At 40.5% G+C, this 22671-nt stretch overlaps 1 protein-coding gene across 33 annotated transcripts in view; it reads left to right on the plus strand.

Moving 5' to 3' along the window:
• The window catches only part of MAGI1 (membrane associated guanylate kinase, WW and PDZ domain containing 1), a 602787-nt gene that overhangs the window by 418937 nt on the left and 161179 nt on the right, over positions 1 to 22671 (plus strand). The window lies entirely within an intron of this gene.

Genomic DNA, 22671 nt, shown 5'->3' on the forward strand with positions numbered 1-22671 from the left:
ATCTTGTGCCATCTGTTCCGCCTTTCCAGTTTATTTCCCTTGCCACGAGATCATTTTGAAACAAACTCAGGGTGTTACATGATTTCACATCAAATAAAAATAGAGGGCATTCCTTATGCTTGATTTTTTTATATCTTTTTTAAAAAGATTTATTTATTTTTATTGCAAAGTCAGAAATACAGAGAGGAGGAGAGATAGAGAGGAAGATCTTCCATCCGATGATTCACTCCCCAAGTGAGCCGCAATGGGCCGGTGCTGTGCCAATCCGAAGCCGGGAACCAGGAACCTCCCATATCACGGTATCACTTCAAGTTCTGGCTGCTGAACTCTAACCTAGTTCCCAGCCTATCTACCTGTGAAGGCAGTGAAAGGCAACATTAATGGCTTGGGCCCCTGCAACACATGTGAGACACAAGAATGGAGTTCCCAGCTTCTACCTTCAATTTTCTGCCAATATGTCTGTGAAAGCAGCAAAACGTTGTTCCAAAGATGCTTTGCTTAGGCCTTTACACCATGTGGGAGACCCAGATGGAGTTCCAGGGCCCCACCTGTACCTGGCCCAGCTTTGGCTATTGTAGCCATATGGAGAGTAAACCAGTGGATGGAAGATTTCTCTATCTCTCATTCTGACTTTCAAATAAATCAGTAAGTAGTTTTTTAATGTCTCCTAGGATAGGGGGTGACATTACCCCTGTGTCAAATCTATACGGACCAATATTGTGTCTGCTGTTAGACATAATGTAAGGTGGATAAAGCAGAAATAGCCTTCTCAAATGGCTTCTATTGTTATGGAATAATTTTATGCAAGAAAAGGTGGTCTAGCATAAGATTAATCTTCTTAACTTGTCTCTTCATACAATTTATGTGGTCGATATACACCACATACACATCGGATATAGGACTTTGTTTTTAGGTGAATGTCTACAATTGCCGTTAGTCACCACGGAAAAAAAATGGAGGCCTTTGTGGTACTAGTCACTACTGAGTCTGTCATTACACATTGGCTCTGATAACAGGGCTACAGACAGAATGAGGTCCAGAAGTTCTGCTCAGCAGAACGACCTGAACCTGGCAGTGTCAGTCAAGCTATGAGATACCTTTAAGCTGTGAAAATTTAGCTGGTTCGTTTTTAGCAAATCCCATTTGTTTGTGTTACAGCAGATGCGTGTATTGACTGTCTTCATCCGTCCATCTAATTGTAGGCGTCACATATGTGTACATCAGATAATTCTAATAAGTCCTGATAAGATGTAATGTCCTTGTCTGGGCCCATCTAGCCCTTAGAGGTATTGCTGGGGCTGTTTAACTAAAACTGGGGTGAATATCGGTAATTCATTTACCTCAACATTCTACACACCCGACTGGCAACTCTTGACATCAATGAGTGAATACATAAATACTTGTGAATCTGCTGTGAAGATTGACAGTGGGGAAGACAGAAACACTGGAGAATTGGAGCTTGTGAAGGGGCCATCATACTCTGCTGCAGCCATTCACTTGGCGTTGCCAGACCTCCCCAATTTTTAAAGACAACCTGAAACTCTGTGTTTTTTTTCCTATGACTTATCTCAATGTTTTAGATATTGACAAATATTTTTTTAAAAGGTTTACTTACTGGAAAGGCAGAGTTAAAATGAAGAAGGAGGAGAGAGATGTATTCAGTTTATTACTCCTCAAATTCCTGCAGCAGTCAGGTTAAGCCAGACTGAAGACTAAAGCCCATCCACATGGGTTTCAGGAATCCAAGCCCATGAGCCATCATCTGCTGCTTCCAAGTGCATTAAAAGAAAGCTAGATTGGAAGTGAAGGATTGAACCCAGACATTCAATCAGCATGAGATGCAGGCATCTCAAGCTGCCGCTGAAACCACTGTAACACATAACTGCCCAGTGACTAGTTTTTGAAAAGAATTTGAAAGTAGACATTTAAGCTAGTGATTGATATGCCAGTTGGGATTCCCACATCCCACACTCGAGTATCACCACTGCTCCCAGTTCCAGCCTCCTACTGATGCACACCTTGGGGGCGCAGCAGGTAATGCTCAGGTAAGATGGCTCCCTACCTCCCGCTGGGAGGTTGGTACTTCTGATTCCCAGCTTTGACCTGGCCCCACCCTGACATTTTGGGAGTAAACCAGTGGATGGTAACACATACCTTCTTTGTCTCTCTCAGTTTTCTTTACCCTTTGCCTCTCCAGTGGATTTTAAAAATATAAATTTCAAGCACTGTGTGAGTCAAAGAAAAAGTTTTTCAGCTGGTTCGATTGAGCATGTGGGCTGCCACCTCGTGTGTGCTGCCTGGTATGGATAACAAAGTTACATATTGATGTTATTAAGAACTCATTGCTATGGGTCATGGAAGCCTTGGAAATGCAGAGGGTGCAGTAACCCTGGAAATCACACAAAAGGGACAGACCTCTTTCTGCTTCAAGGCCTGACTAATTAGAAATTTATAGAGCATTACCAAAGATTTTTCATGACACCTTGTACTCATATTTAATAATGTGGTTAAAACCCTAAAGCAAATTTGGCAGCAATTCTCTCTTGGGAACTAACACACCACACCTTGCATGAGGCTTTGCCCAGAGCAGGTGTTTAACAGGTAGAGAATGTATGAATCCATTTCAAGTTGGACTTTCATAACCCCTGCTATCTAGTACACTACAATAGAAATTCTATTGGCACAGAAGCCAACCTGAACAGGACACGAGTATAATCAAATTAGAGCTCCTTGCTCATGTGCAGTAGCTCTCCAACTCAGGGTTTCACCAGGCTAACTCCATCATATGCTGTGATTTGATGATGCTTAAGGATCTACCTGGCAAAATGTAACAAGGAATCACCTATGTTGCTTGGATGTAGATAGTAAAGATTCTCTATGCAGTTGTGTATAATCAAAGGGGAAAACAAAATGTGGTTCCGTAAAATTTTTTTGTTTTATTCTTATTGCTGGAAAACATGAGATATAAACCAAGGAAGCCAAGGGAATGAAATGGGAAACAGCTTCTGCCAAGTCTGTCACCTGCTCCCTACCAGGTGCACATTGGATCAATAAAGAACTGAGCTTCAGATGGATGTGTGGCCCTTCACTGTCTTAATTGCCACTTCAGTGATGTTCTTTCCCCGGTGAATAGATGCCCTTGGTACAGTGCTTTTAAAGGCTTCTATGTGGGTGACTGCCACCCACCCACATGTCTGTGTGGATGCTGCCATCTGAATTTATGTCCTGACATCCCATTGAAGCAAGCATTTAACTGCAAAAAAGATGTTTTGGAATTATATTCAACATCAATTAAACGTAAATATAACATGCCCATCGAGTGTGTGACAGCAGTGTGGAAAGATGGCCTTAACCTGCTCTTTGTCCTTTAATTACTTAAATTGAATGAGATGTTAAGGACACATCAGTGCTTTCAGTAATCTGGCTTTGTTTCCTTTTGAATGTCAGCAGTTGTTCTTCTGTAGAAGTATTGCCTAGGATTTGTCCGTCGGTCTTCCCTGAGCTGGGGTAGAGGGCAGTGAGGGAAGACCCTTTCAACACTTTTCAGGGAGTCACAGTGATTATGGAGTCACTGTGCAGAAATGCCTGCAAGTATCAACTGTCATCTTTATTTTCAATTCAAGGTTCATGCTCATCCTTATAAGCACAGTCACTAGATAGTGATTAATAAATTGAAAGTTAGACCACAACCTTTATAACTGCCTGGTTCCTTCATACTAATGGGCCATCCAGTAGCTATTCCTGAATCCCCTGGGAAATTAAAAATAGTCAGAGCCCTGTCTCATGTTCTACAGCAACCCAAAGATTGATGAGCTTAGCATTTTGGTATCCTATCAGTAGTCTAACCTGTAGTCAGATTTTTGACCAAAAAGAATGTTTGTCTAAAATGCTTTTAAATGGTATTGTCAATGTTTGATCCTTATAAGAAAGTCCCCTTGTAGAGGCACTGCCAATTTTGCCTGCATTTCAATGAGTATCTCTAATTTAAAATATGGGGATGGTACTTTGGATTACTTTTTCCTAAATGGCTAAGTTCTTTTTTTTTTTTCATGATAATCACATGATTGATCAGAGTGGGAAGGATCAGAGAGGGTTAGGGATAAGTGAGTGAAATCATTATTTCCAAATCTGCTATTTCTTCTTGTTTCTGGGGAAAGGGAAGAGATAAAGTGGGGAGCCACACCAGTTTCCAAAATGTCCCAGTACCCATGGGGAACTGCCACCTGATATCAACTCAGGGTCCCATTGTGTGCTTGTTCCAAGGGTTCTGCCCAAGGGTTCTGTCCAAGGGTTCTGAAATGCTGTCAGTTTTGCCAATTCAGGGATGATGCAGCCCTCCCAGTGTCCATTGGCTGACTAAATGGCTAAATTATTGAGCACAGGTTTGTAATTCCCATTACAAAACAAAGAAAAACTCAGTAGCTTGGATCTGAGAAAACTGACTTGTGGGTTAGCTTATCACCTGTGCCAAAACCACACACATTTCTCCATGTTGAAGCATCTAGGTTTTACCTTCAATGGTATTTACAATTACTGTAACCCACAGAGATCATTTGTTACCTGTAAAGAAAAAAAAACCTACCTAACAAAAATGGAGGAAGCATTATTGCCCTGAATCCCACTGCTAAGGCCCTGTTGATGCTTTGATGGCAGCCTTCACTGTTTTTCTGTTTGGATATTGATGATGCACATTGTATGTAGCATGTGCCTCCTTTGCCAAACTTGCTTTGTGTCCTTGTTAAAACAATACTTTTAAAATATAATTTTATTAAGATACACACACAGGAAATGAGGCACAGAGAACATGAGAGCAAGTTTCTATCTGCTAGTTTACACCTAAGTTCATTCAGTAGCTGACTCCAGGGAAGCCAGGGCTGGGGCCCAAACCACGAAAAGTGAACACCACTCAGGTCTCCCTTGTAAGTGGCAGGATTCAAAGGTTACATGTTCAACCTCCTTTGTTCTCACTTCTGTTTGGTTTGGTTTGGTTTTGGTAGAAAAATAAACAGTGCATTACTGTCAACCTACTATAGAGTAGAACACCAGAACTTCTTTAATGCATGTTTATTTTCTTAGAGAAGTAGAGAAGGGAGATGCAGTGAGTCAGAAACATACATGTGGAGTCTGAAACTGCATTTGCTGGTTCACTCCCTAGATGTCCAGAAGGCTGGGGATGGGCTGGCAGAAGCTAGAGGGAGACATAGTCTGGGACTGCTATGTAGGTGGCAGGGACCCAACGGCTTGAGCCATACCCTGCTTCTTAGGGTCTGTACTGTTAGGAAGCTGGCGTTAGGGCTATAACTCTAATGGGAACTAGCCACTGTGATAGAGGATGTAAGTCTGAAATACTAACACCTCCAGACATTCATTCTTCATGAGAGTAACAATGCCTGAACTAAATAATGCTATCCCCATGCAGAAGGTGAGGATTTGAGAAGTTGAGTCAAGCAAAAGGCAAATGACCACTGCACTCTTTTTATTTATCTTAACCATTATAGTGTTGTAAAACAGTTACTACCATGAATATGCATACATGCTTTCTAATTAGTATTGACATGCTAGATTCAGCTATATTTTGTGGCTTATCAGTGAGGAAGATGATAGCCAAATTGATAAAAGAACTGATTTTCTTGTTGCAGTTTGCCTGTGTATGACATAGGCTACAATACACAATAATGACAGGAAAGGAATAGGAAAAGTGTCTTCAGCCAGACACTTGATTTTTTACTCGGTTGTCAGTAGAGAAGTGTTTAACCGTTTAATGAGCTGCATGTACACATGTGTCTGACTGTGTACACACAAGCTGGCAAGCTACCGTTGGTATGTACTGGTGAGTTTCCAAGTTTGGGGAGAAGAAGGCAATTTTTGCAGCAGCTTAGCAGTTCAGCTGGCCTTGACTGTTCTTTTTTTATGCTCTCCAGGGAGCCAGCTCTTCAGATATGCAAGCTCATCTCTATTTCTAAGTTGTCACCTCAATTGGTCTAAAGCCTTTGGAATCTATTGTGTTTCTGCCGTTGATGAGTTGGTTGGCAGTGAGGGGCAAATTTATCCACTCACAGGCATTTAATGATGATCAAACATTAGTTATGCCACTTAAGAGCTTTTTTGACAAGCAGTCCCTCTGCTCAAGACCCTGACTACGGGTTAGAATACTGTGAGGACATCAAGATGTTAAGCACATCAATCTTCAGGTTGTTATTGAACATGAGATGAAGCTGTGGCTATTTTTAATTTCCCAGGTGATTGAGGAATAGCCATTGGGTGGCCTATTATTTTTATGTTTATTTTCGTCTTCAGGATTGCTATTATTACAAATTATGTAACAATTTCTTGTCCATGGTTCTGCAAAGAGTTATTTTTAAGGATTGCTTAAAAAAAAAGTCTTGTTCATTTTTTTCACCATCTGATTGTCTTTTTGCCTTAGCTAGATCTATTTAGTGAACAAGAAACATCAGAATTAGATATGGAAGGAGGCCAAAAGTAAGGGCAGAAGATAGCATTGGAAATATTAGAATCAGGGCACTTGGGAAACACGTCATGATTGTAAAAGGAAGGAAAGAATCTTTAAAATAGATTTGTTCTGCCCCCTGTTTTTGCCTTAGAAGAAGCACTATCTATTTTTGTAGGCTTGTGTAAGGCAGAGGAGCCGGTTCAGGCTTTTTGAGATCGCTTGCTGGCCCCACACTCCATCCTAAATGTCCTCCCCACCCCACTGTCTGTGTCAGGAATCTGCGTTTGGGGAAGAGTGAAGCAATAGAAGGGTCCATCCAACAGCTCAGTTGTCCGTTTGTGCAGTGGGAACCTGGGTCCTTGTTTCCCACATACCCAGCATCCAATGGCATGAGAGCCTAATTGTTATTTTTTGTACTGCTGCTGGATTATGTGTTTCTTGCTGCTGAGTGTTTAATGCCTCATTGACAGTGATGCTTGACATACCCAAAATGAATTTGAATTCCAACTCCATTTACCACTCCAGGTTCTGGCTACAGCAGACCTTGGGAAGCAGGAGGTAAAGGTTCAGGATGTGGGTCCCTGTCCCCCATATGGGGGACCTAGATTGTGATCCAGGCAGCTGACTTCAGCCTGGCACATCCCTGGCTATTGTGGCCAACAGGCAAGTGACCTAACAGATGAGAAATTTCTCCCTTTGTGTCTACCTCTTGGCCTTACAGTGCCAGACCCTATAGTAACTTTTTTTTTTTGTAAATGAGGGGATATGAGACTCTATAGCCATTGATGAATATAGGGGGTATTTGTGGTAACTGGTAGTCACCAATAATACTTGCACTGAATTAAAGCAACCCTTGGGAATAATTCCATGAGTCATCAGGAATGTCAGCCCCATTTTATTAACAAGACCACAGAACCGTAGAGAAGTAGATGATTTTACTCAGGGCTACCCAGTTAAGCCTCAGTCTGGGCTCAAACAGTTTGGTCTTATTATAAAACTTATTCACTAAGGCATTAGTACTATCAGTGATCAGTGCATTGATGTAATGGGTGCTTGCTGTTTGCAACTTTGTGATGTTGATCCATTTGACTTGCCCAGTGTCACAGAGCTTTTAGGAGAGGAGGCTGAAGTTTTAAATTTAGTTCTGATTTCTGCCTTCTTTTTTAAAAAAAAAAGTAATTGTTTATTTTCATTTGATTTTTAAAAGGCAGGTGGATAGAAACAGAAAGACAGAGATTCCACCTGCTTGCTGGCTTAGCCACCCCAAATACTCTCAACAAGCAGAACTGGGCCAGGCCAAAAACCAGAAGCCTGGAAGTCAATCACTGTGGCCTGTGTGAGCAGCAAGGACCAAGCGATTTCAGTCATGACTGCTGCTTCCCTGAGATGTACATCAGCAGGAAGCTGCATTGTAAGCAGAGGAGCCAGGATTCCAAGCAACCTAGGCTCCTCAAAATGCAAAGTGGACACTCCAATTAGCCTGTTAACCACTGACACCTAAGGCCTACCCTGTTGTGATTTCAGTACTGGATGCTGAAGAACAAAGGGTGAATTGTCTGAATTTTTTTCCAAAATTGGCCTACTGATTTTTTAAAAGATTTATTTTATTTTTATTGGAAAGTAAGATATACAGAGAGGAGAAAGAGAGACAGAGAGGAAGATCTTCTGTCCACTGATTCACTCCCCTAGTGACCACAATGGGTGGAGCTGAGCCATTCCTAAGCCAGGAGCCAGGAGCCCCCTCCAGGTCTCCTGCATGGGTGCAGGATCCCAAGGCTTTGGGCTGCCGTTAACTGCTTTTCCAGGCCACAAGCAGGGAGCTGGATGGGAAGTGGGGCCACCAGGACATGAACCGGCTCCCATTTCGGATCCCTGTGTGTGCAAGGTAAGGACTTCAGCCGCTAGGCCACCACTCCAGGCCCTCTGCTGATTTTCATCTGCAAGTCAGCTGTGGTTTTCCCCATCAGTTCTCCCTGCAGCCTTCATTGTGTCCCCTCCTTATGCCACGTGCAGGAGACTGATAGTTAAGGGAGTCCATCACTGTCTCAAGCAGCTGTTCCACTGTCCCTGCTCAGTTACTGCCAAAGGCAGAAGGGACAACAGGGAACTATTCGTGAGTTCATGCATCAGCTGCTTCTTCCCAGGGTTTAGAGGGGAAAAAATGAGTGCACTGAAATTAGACTGCATATGGCATATTGGATAAATTCTTTATGACTTCTGTTTTCATATCTATTATGCTGAAATAATAATATTACTTTGTAGATTAATCTTAGGAAATAAAGTGCATCTCAGATGAAACCCATGGCATCTGTTTCTGTTGTTGCTAGTCAGCTCCCACCTCACCTCCATCTCTTGTTCCTGTGTCGCTTCTGGGGTCTTAAAGGCTGTTTTACCCAATACAAATTCGTAACATATTTTAGTCCGTTTTTTGTGTTTCAGAAAAAAAGATTTAATTACCTAAGCCTTCATTGTGGGATTTGCATTAAATGTGGCTTCTTTCATTTGCTTGCTTTCTTCTTTTCTTTTTCTTCTTTTTTTTTCATGCAAAGGTGTAGTCAATCAGATGTTTTTAAATGTGTGTATTTTCTAGATCACTTTTCCCTTATTTCTTCTGCCCTCATTTTGTTTTGTTGTGAAACATTTTCATGGGAGCTTCAGAGATCCTCCCTCTGGATCCTGACCCTTATAGTGTAGATCTCTGAAGGTGTGATGTGTTGCAAGATGAGAGGAGAAAACAGGCGGTTGAAGTTCTTTCTGGAAAGCTGTTGCAGGAGTTGAGGTGGGATGAGTGCCTGTGAGCACAAGTTGGCCATCGTGAAGGCTGCACGTGTCAAGTTGGGTTTGATTTCCTTATCTCTACCTTTTCCCAGTTTTCATTTGTGTGCAAGGTTTGCCCAGCCTTCCCCCAGCCCTGTTGCTTCCTGGTACCAGTACACACTCTTGGTTTCTTTTTCATCCTTAGTTCAGTATGTTACAGAGGAATTGGGAAAGCAGGAGCAGCCTCACATATAAAGGTTATTTGGTCACCTCTAGCTGTAAAGAAATCTACAGAACCTCTGCAGAGGATCCTCCATTTAACCACCATACCCTGAAAATCATCCCAGCCTGCTGACTGCAAGTGTTGCCTGATAGGACATTGTGCTGTCTCTTTGTTTACAACACACCATCCCTTTAAACCATAAACATGCATTATCTCTCCTTACAGTTTCTGTCGGTCTGGGGTCCAAGGATGACTTTAACTGAGTGCTCTGGATCATGCCGTCTCGTAAGATGACGGTTGGGTGTCAGCTGGGGTGCTGTAGTCCTCAAAAGTTTTGACTGGGAATGAGTGATCCCCTTCTCAAATTTGCTCTCTGGCATGCCATGCTGCATCATGCTGGTTGGAAGCCATGGAGACTTACCCATAGCATTGCTTGAGTGATCTTATCACACACTAGTTGGCTTCTCTGGAGTAATAAGAGAAGTTGGACGCTGTAATGTGACCTCACTGTAGAATCACAGACCATGATGTCTGCAGTATTGGGTCAGTTCGATTTAGTGATGCAGTGAATCACGCTGAGCTTGAGGATCTGGAGGCAAGAAACAGGAACCATCATCTGAAAAGCTGGTGTCCATCTGCACACTGGTGTCTCTTCTGTGAGTTGTGTGCTTTCCACTAGGCTGTTTGTTTCCAAGCCTGCCCATCCCACTTCCATTGCTACTGTAGAATATGATTGAATTGAATATCATATAAACTGATGAAATACAGGTGGTGGGAGAAGTGTTATTTCCTAGAAAGCTTGTTTGATTCCACTAGGAAGATAGGATAAAGGTTGATTGCTTAAAAATTGCTGTTAAATTAGGTGCAGGTAGGGACTGTAACATATAAAGGGATGTCGTAAAAGATCTGAAGCACTCAATTGTTTTGCAAGTGTCTTTACATTATCATTCAATTTCAAATAAATGCAAATTGGAAACCATAGACTTTGAATTATAAGTATAGTTTGCATCAGGAAAGAGTCAATAAAATCCCAGATAGGAAGCATGGATTCATAATACTTCTCAATGTTCTTTTAATGATTGAGGGAGGAATGAGTACTTTGTGTGCACAATGTGTGTGTTTTAAATGTTTGAATAATTGTGTTTAAGTTCTTTGTGCAGCTCTTGAACTAACATGTACTCATCACAAATATGTAAAGAGGGTGTTTAATATATGAGATGTTCTACAATTTGCTTCTTACCTGTTAGTTGTTATAGAATAAAACAGGTATGAGAGAACTTGTTTTTTTTTTACATCATATTAGATCACTTCAAAGATGCATGGTTTTCTACATTTTAGCATTTCAGAACTCCACATGCGTTAAAAAATCAGGGATATTTTATGATTTAATTGGCAGTGTTTTTTGCCTTATGGCTTCATAAAATATTGTTGCCATAGCTAAAATGAAACATGTTTATGACTGTATGCTAAATGCATGAAAATCAGAGGTTTGTTACAGTTGAATTGGGTTTTTCTGCACAGTGTGGCTTGGTTCTGAAAAGTTAGCAATTTATACTTGGTGTTCTGTAAATGAAACACCACAGTTGCATTGTTCATGTAGAAGATGAGAGACTTGTAAATTGTTTCTAAAATCTTTAAGCTTGAATGACCTGAGTCTTTTCTGAAAGAAACCACACCTTTTATTTCTTGACCTGTTGGATAATAGGAAGTCGCAGATGGCTTATAAACTAACATGAAATAAAATGAAATTCATCAGAGCTCTTGAATAAACTACCTCATTCAAGTTACAGTTAGAAAGAAGAGGTAAGTTCAGGTATGCTACTATGCTTTAGCATGATTATAGATGTTGGTATTGCACTGTACATTTTAAAACTGAAACGAATGATTTTGAATGTTTTTATCACAAAAGATATTGACCAGTTGAGGCAATAGACAGCCTTACACTGATTCTGCCATTATACAAAAAATCCACATTGTATTCCATAAGTAGATAACCATTTGTATTTGTCAACAACAAATACATTTTTCTAAAATAGGATGAAACCTACCAATTCTTTCCATTCAAAATAGTGAGGGTATAATCCCCAGATCTATTGCTAATTCTGGGCTTTCACAGCCTCAATCCCCAAACGTATAACCAGTATTTCAAGATTATTTGAGCTCAAATTAAGCATATCCCTGCATTTGACTTGAGATTGAAGTCTTCTGTGTGATATATTTTGCTTTGTGAAACTATGTAAAATAGAGCTTTTGAATTCTTCACAGCAGATGGATTGTTCCTTAAGGCTTGACTCTTCCACCTTAGTCCTTCCTTCCATTTGCCCGAGCCATGGATATTCTGAGTGTCCTGGAGCTAAGATAAAATGAGAGAAATATAGGTATAGAGGAGAGAAAAGGTTCTCAAATAGTTTTATCAAGTGATTTTTTTTTTCATAATTCAAAGCTCTGCCAAATTGGGAAGAGTTGTTGATAGACAAAGAAAATGATTGTTACACTTTCCAAGTTTTTGTAGTAATGTCTGAAGATATATAAAAGCCTTTTTTACCTGGAGATACAAAGACTTGATAATAACCTTCGGTATAGAATTTACTTCCAAAAAAATAGGAAAAACATCGGTTATAACTCTAAAGTGCCTCCAGCAATCTGTGTTTTGCCTTTCTTCCACATCCTCCCCATTCTGGTAGACTCTTTCTTGAAGAAGAACTCTATCTTTTTAATGTAGGCTTAAAACACACACACATAGGGGCTTGGCGGCGTGGCCTAGTGGCTAAGGTCCTCGCCTTGATCCCATATGGCCGCTGGTTCTAATCCTGGCAGCTCCACTTCCTCTCTGTCTCTTCTCCTCTCAGTATATCTGACTTTGTAATAAAAATAAAATAAATCTTAAAAAAAAAACACACACACATACCATACTGCACCACATCACACCACACCACACCTCCTTCCTGTATGGGTCCTGTTTCCGAACGCTCAGATGAGTTGATGTGGCAGTTTGCATCTGGGCTAATCACTGCCCAGTTTTCTCAGACCTTCCCAGTGTTAGTAGATTTTGCTACCTGTCTGTTTGTCTTTAGTGGGCATCATGGAAGGAACTCCTGCCATCTGAGTGAAGTCTCCTCACTGTGATTTTGTATGAAATGGCTTTTATTGGTGGCATTTCTTTTTGTTTCTTTGTAATGTATCTCTTTTTTTCTTGTATTCTACTTACATACCCAGCAATTGTTAGTTTTGCTCCCATACCTGAAAGTAATTCCCATTTACTTCAGTCCGATGAAATTAATGGCAGGTGAATAGCTTCTTTAACCTTCAAAGCTGCACTTTAATTTCATTCTGGTGGTTTTAGGCTTTTTTTGTCAAAGAAGATATTAAGTGGTGGGGGTACATTTTCTGTCACACCATTGTAGTGCATGAGTTTAAAAGAGACTGAGGGGTTGTGCTGTGTCACTTTAACCAAAATGATTGAAAATCACTGCATATCTTAAAATAGTATTGTTAACATCACAACAGGAAGATATGTTATCTTATTCCACATACCTGACATTTAATATTTTGCTGACAGCAACAGCAAAACAACTTGAAGTCAGATTTTCTAAAATCGGGGCTCATCACCCATGAACTGTGTGAATTAAGACACAATTTGAAACCACTTCGAGCCTCTCCTTTCTAATATATAATAAGGGAGCAGTAGTTCCTGCTTTGCCAGACTTTAGGACAAATGAAAGGAAGTGATGGTTGAATGACATACTACAGCAACTGAGTACTTTAGGAATATTGGGGTGTTCAAGATAGTGTTTTAAAATAGACCAAAGGGAAACTTAAATGAACATAAACTTAATAATGTAAAGTTGGAAATTTTGGAAAATTGAACATATTACAGAATCAATCATCCTATAGACATGTGTCTCACATTTTCACATAGGTTTATTTAAATATGATTTGGAAGTTGGGTTCAGCAACTCCTTCCTCTTCATGACTCAAGATAGGAGAAGAAAGAATGATCATTTGCAAGAATTCTTCTGTTCTCTATTCTAGAACACAGTGACATGAGGGGAAAAAAACCTTCCTGGCAGTTTCCCTCAAAAACTCATCTTCTAAAAAATATATTTCCAGACTAAAGTTAGTTTGTATTTTGTGAGTTCTCTAAGCAAAGTCTTCTCCAAAGAGCTGGTGGCATTGCTTAGCAAGTTAAGCCACCCATAACACTGGCGCCCTGTAGCAGTGCCAGTTCAAGTCCTGGTTGTTCCATTTGTGATGCAGCTCCCTGCTAATGTACCTGGAAAAGCAGTCAAACAGGACCTAGATACTCAGGCTCCTGCCTCCCATGTGGGAGACCCAGATGGAATTCCAGGCTCCTGGATGCTCCCTGGCCCAGCCCAGCCAGTCCAGGCCATTGTGACAATTTGGTGAATAACTCAGCAGGTGGAAGGCTTTCTTTTATCTCTGTTTTCCCTCTCTCTAAGCCTGCCTTTAAGAAAAAATGAATCTTTTAATAACAACAAAAGTAAAATGAGTTTAAATACAATGCTTGTATTATCATTTTGTTTGGTATTTGGTGGGCTTTTTGTTTGTTAAAAGATTCATTTTATTTTCATATTTAGAAGACAGAGTTACAGAGCAAGATATTCTATCTGCTATACCTTTTCCCCAGATGGCTGCACTTGCCAGAGCTGAGCCCATCCACAGCTGGGAGCTGGGAGCTTCTTCTCAGTTCCCTACATGACCAGAGGGGCCCGAGGACTTAAGCCATTCTCTGCTGCTCTCCCAGACCAGAAGCAGGGAGCTGGATCAGAAGTGGAGCAGCCAGTACACAAGCTGGCACCAACATGGGATGCTGGTATACCAGGTGGAGGCCTAGTACACTATGCCATGGCACTGGCCTCTGACCTTTTTTTTTTTTTAACTCAACCTATTACACGAAAGATTTGAGCTGTCTGCTACGTGGACAACTCAAATTAGGATTCCTTAGTGGGAATCCTAATTAACACAGTAGTTGTACTATAGAGTGAAGCTACAACATTTGTTTTTTTGCTGTAGAGGATTCAGTTTTCCTCAGTTCTGTCATTTGTGTTAGAACAAATATTTGTACTTGTGATTTCATTGCTCATTATGTTGTAAATGCTTCTAGGTCACACATGAGTTTTTGAGCTTGGTAATAAAATCTGTTTTTGGAGTTCATTGTTTAATGTATGGATGCCTAGATGCATCTTCTGGAAATTTTATCTCAGTCAGTCAGGATGGCAAAATAAAACCACAGGGCTTTTTGTTTTTTGGTTTCTTTTTTTGGTTTTTGGTCTTTAGGGTTTCTTTTAATTGTTTTTTTGTTTTGTTTTGTTTTGTTTTTCTTAGTCAAGTCCTACAGCTGAAAATCTATACTTAGTTGAGTCTGGACAACCCTATCCCTCTACAGTTAACCCCTTGAAAGGATGGGCTAAAACCCATGTGTTTCTTAGAAGTGAGACCTGGGCGTTCTCTAGCTGTAAGGCCTGAATTTGGGTAAAAAGCTTAAAGGAAACAGTACCAGGAGAGCCTAATGCAATGCTCTACTGGCGGAAGTCCTCGCCTTTCATGTGCTGGGATCTCATGTGGGCACTGGTTCGTATTCCTGGCTGATCCAGCTCCTTGCCTGTGGCCTGGTAAAGCAGTGGAGGATGGCCCAAAGCTTTGGGACCCTGCACCATGCAGGAGACCCGGAAGAGGCTCCTGGCTTTGCATCAGTTCAGATCCAGCTTTTGAAGCCACTTGGGGAGTGGATAAGAGGAAAGATCTTTCTCTCTCTCCTTCTCTGTTTAAGTCTGTATTTCCAATTTAAAAAATAAATAAATCTTTAAAAATAAAGAATTAAAAAAGTACCAGAAGAAAATAAACTTAGTCCTGTTTTGATTAAACATTGTGTATTGAAGACATCTTTATTCTTCGTATGATACTACTGTTGGCTCCATTTTAAATTGGAAAATGTTTCCCCTTGCAACCAACAGTTATGGAATTTCAGAGGAGAGACTGACAAAGTGTCTGTTATCCAGGAAAAGTAAAACCCAGCCAATTAAAATCAGCAACTTTTGGTCATGGATAAGGAGCTCTTAGTCCCCTGAGTGGGTGGCAATTGTGTCTAGTCTAGCACTTAGGAAGGCAGAGAATAAAGATAATTGCCCTTCCTGCGTAAGAAAGTCCTTCAAGGGTGAGAGAACCTATTAGTGCCTTGGACTTCCATAGATCTGCAACACCATAACAGCAGATACTGTCTGCTCAGCCTAGATCAAATGCTATTATAATTGACTCTGGGGTGCAAGGAAACCTAGCGTCTTGGTTTCCTTCTAAGGACGTGCTACAGAGAAAAACTGATGATGAATGTAACCAGGGTTAGGAGGCTTCTCAACACGGTTATCTCCTGTTAATTACCAACTAATTTTGGGGTACACATTACCTGTGTCAACTCCCCACCTACAACAAATTGAGCAGAATGAATGTGTTATGGGATTAATGTCTCCCAGGTGTCAAGCTAAGGCAATTAATTGAACCACCTAATGTTCTTGAGGGTCAACGTTTTGCCTGTTAGAAAATTCTGGAAAATAACCATGCAATAGGGAGACAAAATTGATGGGAAGACTGACACTGGTCAATATAAAGCTCAGTTAATGGGATGCCTGACATTTATCAATACAGTTCAGTTGTTGGGAAGACTGACATTGGTCAATACAGTTTAATAGTATATAATTGCCAAGTAATACATGGACAAGGAAGGAGAGAATCAATGTCTTTGGGAGGACGTGACAGTGATTTCTAACGATGTGTAAATATTGTCTCCTGCTGCAGAGGAAGTGGCCCCCCTCAATTTGCTACTTGTATTACTTAACATGTTGTCTGAGAATCAGGAACCCAGCAGTGATATGCCTGGGTGGACCTGACTGAAGAACTTCTTGAGAATGCAGACACTGTTTCTCAGGGCTCCAGTTATCTGAAGGAAGGATTATTGTCATGGAAAGTAAATGGTGAGAATTATTCAATAAAGCAAAGATTGGGCAGAGTTGGATTGATTGAGCACATTGCAGATCAGCTAGGGGCTGAGTACTGCCCCAGCACGGCCCATGCTCTGAAGGGTACAGCGGCAGTAGCAGTTTCTTACTAGTTAAGGTGACTGTTGCCATATGCTTGCAAGGGAACAGTGGTCAGGACAGCCTCAGGCTGTCTGTTACAATGTGAACTACAATCAAAGAACTGGACGTATGACTGCAGTATTTCCTTTTAGGTTGAGATTTCTGAAGTCATGCTTTATATTTGTTTTTTAAAAGATGCATTTGCTTTGAGCAGTATGTATGGGTAGGTAGGCGAATCAGCTTGAAAGCTATTATAGGGACCTGCATTGTGATGCAAACAAGTTAAGGCACCATGTGCAAAACCAGCATTTTATATCAGATTCCCTGTTCTGATGGCTTAAGTATTGAATCCTGCAACTAGAAGCTGGGAAGATGTTCCCGGCTTCTAGGTTCAGTCTGGCACAGCGCTGGCTATTGAGATTATCACAGGTGTAAGTCAGTGGGTGGCAAATCTTTTTTTCTATTTTTCTCTCTTCCTTCCTTCTCCCTCTCTGTCACTATACTTTTGAATAAATGCATTTTTTAAAAGAAAAAAAATGCTTATTGTAGTTGTTCAGGCACAGAATCATGGTGGATGAGAACACTGTCAGTAGAAGTAGTAGAGAATGTCTATGAAATGTGTTTAGAAAGAAATCTACTTCTCAGAATTTGAAGTTGGAATGAAGAAGCCATCTGTGATGATTTCTCAGGTCCTGACTTCTGGGATAGGATGGTGGGAAATGACATTTGATATTAAAGTGAACCTTGAAAACAGAACTTGGCTTATAGAAAATATCATAGAACTGATCTTGAAATCTTTGGTGGCAAGGTCTGGGGGAAAGTATGGAGGGCTTTTCCAAGAGAAATCTGCTGCCAGTCAGATTTACAGAAACATGTTGCATATAACAGGGTTTGTTTTCTGCTTTAATTTATGTGTAAATGGCTAACGTCTGGCAAAGGACGACTGGGAATTCTTGATACTTCTCTTTTGATGATCATCCTTGTCTTTTAAAACCAAGTTGATGGAGTCTTAAATTGCCGCTATTTTTTTTTCTTTTCTTTTTTATTTTTAAGTGTTAGAGTCTATTGAGATGTCTCCATTCTGGTGTGTGCTCTTTTTGCCTATCTCCAAATCAGTTCACTAGTTCTGTCTCCCACACACTTAAACAGTCATGATTGTCATAGAATAAAGGATTGGACATTCTAAAATTATAGTATTTTAGAGTCCCTGGGAAACAATAGCTGAGCATTCTCACATTCCAGGCCATAGACGTGCGAAGTGGACACCTCCTTTGTGTAGTCTCTTGAAATTGGAGTTCACATTTCACAAATTAGTACCTCTTCTATTCTACTCTTTGCTAGGCACTGTTCTGAGCAAATACTTCATATTAGGCAGTAGACTTAAGAGTTCACTTCTCCATTCACTTTCAGTGGAAGGTCTTCACACCTTCACTTTAGTGGGGTTAGGGCACGTGGGCAGGACAAGGTCATGAATTTGCATGGCACATTCGGGACAGATAAGTCCCAAACCATAGGTATTGCCCTGTGGCTGTTAGAGAAGTGAAATTCCTAGAATAGTTGTTAGGGACTTTGTTTGAACACAGATATTCCTTAGGCTCTGCAAGGGCCAAACATGGTGCAGGCCTTTTCAACATACTAGTTGAAAGTATGTGAACAAATCCAACATATTTGCAAAAAAAAATTTTTTTATTTTGAAATACTTAGAGAAAATTTGCAAAATTAGTATGGCGAAGTTCCGTATACATTCCACCCAGCTTTGCTTAATGTTGACATCTTACATAAACGTGGACAGTGATCAAAACCCAGTAAGTCAGGGCGCCAGCGTTATGGCATGGCAGTTTAAGCTACTGCCTATAATGCCCACATTCCACATGGATAAAAGTTTACATCCCTGCTACTCAAATTCTGACCCAGCTCCCTGCTGATGTACTTGGGAAAGCAACAAAAGGATAGTTCAAGTGCTTCGGTCCCTGCCCCCTTGTGTGAAATTCAGAAAAAACTTCGGCTCCTGACTTTAGCCTGGCGCAGCTCTGACTGTGTGACCACTGGAGAGTGAACCAGTAGATGCAAGTTCTCTCTCTCTCGCTCTCTTTCTCTCTCTGCCTTCAAATACATAAATTTATTTTTTTAAAATCCTAGTGATTAACATTGACAAAATAAACTTTCTTTAAAGATTTGTGTGTTTGAAAGGTAAAAAGGCAAGGCGACAAAGAGAAAGTACAAGAGCTACAGACATCTTCTCTCTGTTGGTACACACCTCTGCTTCACCTTGGAAACATGTGCAGGACCCAATCAGGCTTGTATGTTTTTAACCCAACACTTACAGGGCATAGAAAAGACCTAGAGCATGGGATTTGGTAGAATAAAAACGACGTTTTCACATGTCTGGCAGGGAAGAAGTTCAGTATTTGAGCCAGGGTCAGCAGCCTTCTCGGGGACTTTATCAGGAAGCTGGATCTGAATTGGAGTAGCCATGACTTGAACTGGCACTCCGATGTGTGATGTGGGTGTCCCAAACAGCACCTTAACCACTGTAGCACATGGGATGCCTTGAGCCTAGTACTATTTATGAACCTACAGACTCCTTGAATTTCACACCTTCACACTCACTGATGTCTTTTTGTTGTGGTGGTGTAAACCAGTCCAGGATTCTGCATTGCATTTAATTGTTTTATCTCCAGTCAGTCATGACTTTGACCCTTATGACCCTTATGAAGAAGGTGGTCAATTTACTGTAGGAAGGTTTCTTACAGGTTTGTCTGAAGACTGAAAGCCCGGGCACTGCATAGGATTTCATAAAGGAAGTGAGATTTTTGGTGCATTTTAACACAGAGTGATACTTGAATGAACAGAGGAATGGAAAGAAAATTTGTTTTATTTTATTTTTTTTTAAGGCAAGAACTATGTCTGAAAATACTGATCCTAGAGCCCTTTGCTGTTATGCTGGCTCTTCTTTGCAGGTACAAATAATGAGTAGCCTTGAAGGACTTTTTGACACTCAGAACCATGCTTGTTCAGCTGCCCTGCTGTCCTGCTGCCTTGATGTCCTGGGTCTTGTGTCTTGCTCATCAGCCAGAAACTCTTTGATTCGTACTCACTGCAGCCTTCTTGCATGACCTAATCGACTACTGGATTTGGGCCTCAGCTTTCTGGATATCAGCTGATGTTCCCCTTGTCATCTTTGTACCTTTTGGTAGTCTTGGGACATAGAATTTTTCATTTATTTAATTTTTCTTTTTATTATTTTTGTGAAGATGGAGGCAGCAGTATATATCAGACCCTTGATCATGCCTTCTCAACACGAGGTGATGTCACCCCTAGAGTTGCCCATTGGTTCTTAGTGAATGAAGAAACCTTACTCTTATGTGGAGAGTGCAACATACCTACAGTCCCTAAACACATGTGCAAAATTTGAATTGCGTTACATTTTATTGAGAACAAGCATTAGTTAGGGGGAAAAAAAAATCCAAAAAAGCTTACTGAAAGGAACCACAATTGAAGAAAAAAAAATGTTCACAATCACTGTGGTAGGGCACATGACTGGCCTCTATGATCCATCCCGTTTAATTAAAAAAAAAATTTAAGTACTGTTAAAAATACAAATCAAGAAACTGAGAATTAGCAGAATTGAATCACTTCCCCAGTCACAGAGCAAGTATGTATTTGAATATTCGCTCAGGGCAGGTCGATCCCAGGGTGCATGGTTTTTGTGTTGTTCATGCATGTTAATTTGCAGCCAAGTTTTTATTACCAATCAGAAAGTCAATTGAAAGAATATAAAGCATCCTATAAAATGGAGAGAAACTTTTCTGGGCTTTATTTATTCATTTGCATATCCCGTTATAGCACAACTACTAGGGAAGATAATTATACACTTATACATTTCTACATTTACAATATTGATGCTAGGATTTTAGCTGGGCAGAGGTGCTTTGTCATATCTCCATTGTCCAGAAGAATACAACCATGCAAAACATAGGACAGGGCTTCAAAAGTTTATGGTTAATACAATTTATTTTTTAAAAACCATTCATAGATTTCAACACTTTGGTACCAAAATTTTTCATTTAATTCCATTTTACAGGAACCTTTTAAAGTATCCTTTAATATTTTGAATGGATAAAATCAAAAAGATGCTTTATTTGAAGGCAAAACTTTCAAAGCCAAGCTGAATTATTTCTGTTTAATGTTAGGGCCATAATGTTAGCTCTTTAAAAAAAAAAAAATAAACAGCAATGACAAAGACGTGGGATAAGAGTCATACCTACCACAGACAGAGTTCAGTTCTGGGTGGCCAATTGGGTTTGATGTAGAAACTGCCTGTAGCTACTCCAACTCCAAACATATGACTTAATATTGTTATACCATGCATAGCTGATAGAGATTAAATCAGACGTAATTTTTCCATCTTGAGGGACTCAAAGGAAGAAAACCAGAAAGAAACAACCAATATTATTGCTTAAAATAAAATGATGACAGTATTTTAAGCAACAACACAAACAGACAAACCAAAAAAACCCTTTTTTTTCCAACTGGGTATCGAAGTCAGCTACTTATGTCTACACTAGCAATTAAATGTCTTTTACATAGATTCCTTCATAAGAGAATGCAGAGATGTTAAGATGACCATCTGTGAACCGGAAACATGAATTGATTGGTATATTACACAAATCCCTTGAATTCATGCCAGAATTTTTATTAAGGCATAATACATTTATCTGGTTGAGATAGGTTGAAGATTCAAATGTGTCACATTAACCATGGCTGTGAGCTTATGATTTTCCAAACTATGCCCTGTGGATAGATGCAAATTTCAGTTTTCACAGGCGGTTTTCAAAGTAATTCGATCAGAGCCTAAGAAAAGCTAGATTCATTTATAGAAAACTCTTTTAAATAGACTGAGTGAAGACAGACAAAAGCACGGTGACGTCACCGCCATGTCCTTGTTTTGCAGTGGCCTTTACCCATAACAAGGAGAGAGCGTCTAAGAAAATCCACAAGTGCAGATGAATCCAGAAGACTGTAGCTCAGATTCAGGAGAGCGCTCTGGAATGTCTCTGGCTAACAGGCAGTGCTGTCACAGCCATGGCAAATGCAAGCTTCTTTTGAATGGGTTCAAATATCTTCTGCAAAATCACATTTCTTAGAGGTTTATAACGTGGCTTTTTGTTTGTTTCCCTAATGGTTTTCATACCCCTTGGTGTTTGTAAGACTTAGCCTGCTTAAATGTTAATGCTGGGAAACAGGAACTGCCCCCCACACACACACACACCTCTGAGTGGGGCACGTGCTGCTCCTCTTAATTGGAGAGAGTTAGGTGCTTCAGATTTCTAATGACAGGTTTTCTGGCTCCTCACACTCAGCTTTTGAGATCCTCAATGCCAGAATGCCAGGTGCTTCAGACACTCATTCCACCCATTGAAAGCCTAATGTAATTATGCAAAATTGAAAATCACTTTCACTCCTGCAGAAGCATCTCAGTGCCCCCCCCCCCGCTCCCCCCCCCCATTTTGTGGTCCCTAACTTAGACCTCCCTGATCTTGTCACCATCAGGCTTATCTAATCCTCTGATGAGCTCCACAGAGAGGATTTGTAACAGCTTCCACTTTAGGGGGAATGCCTCCTGTGGTATCTTTCCTCTGTGAAGGCCTAAAATGAAAGACACAGGAGTAGAGGTGATATCATTCACTCTCCTGGCTAATGCCTTTCCACAACCCAAAGGGAGGCCTGCTTCAGACCCTCTCAGGATTTCATTGTTCTCCGAATCTGTAATTCAAAATGGAAAAACCATTTTGGTAATTGTGAACTGTATTAAGTAATTGGCTTTTGGATTCTTTCTTGGGAGATGATTAGTTCTTCCAGGTAGTGATGGGAGTGTGCTGTAGGCCAATTCTGAAGTAGTCAAATTGGTAATTTCTTACCTGTACCTCACTCCCTGAGGCCAGGTCCACCTAAAATTAGTCTAAAATTGTTCCTGAAATCAAAAGAAAAAACTTGCCCAGAGAGGGGACAGGCTGAAATTTTTTTCTCTGAAATTTTTTTTCTTGGCATGTGGAATCCAATTTTTGTTTGATTTGATTCTTGCCAGTGAAGACATAAAATACTTTTGAGTCGACACACAGCAACACAGGACAACTGAGATTCAGGAC

The sequence above is a fragment of the Ochotona princeps genome, chromosome 21 (assembly GCF_030435755.1).
Source record: "Ochotona princeps isolate mOchPri1 chromosome 21, mOchPri1.hap1, whole genome shotgun sequence".
Lineage (NCBI taxonomy): Eukaryota > Metazoa > Chordata > Mammalia > Lagomorpha > Ochotonidae > Ochotona > Ochotona princeps.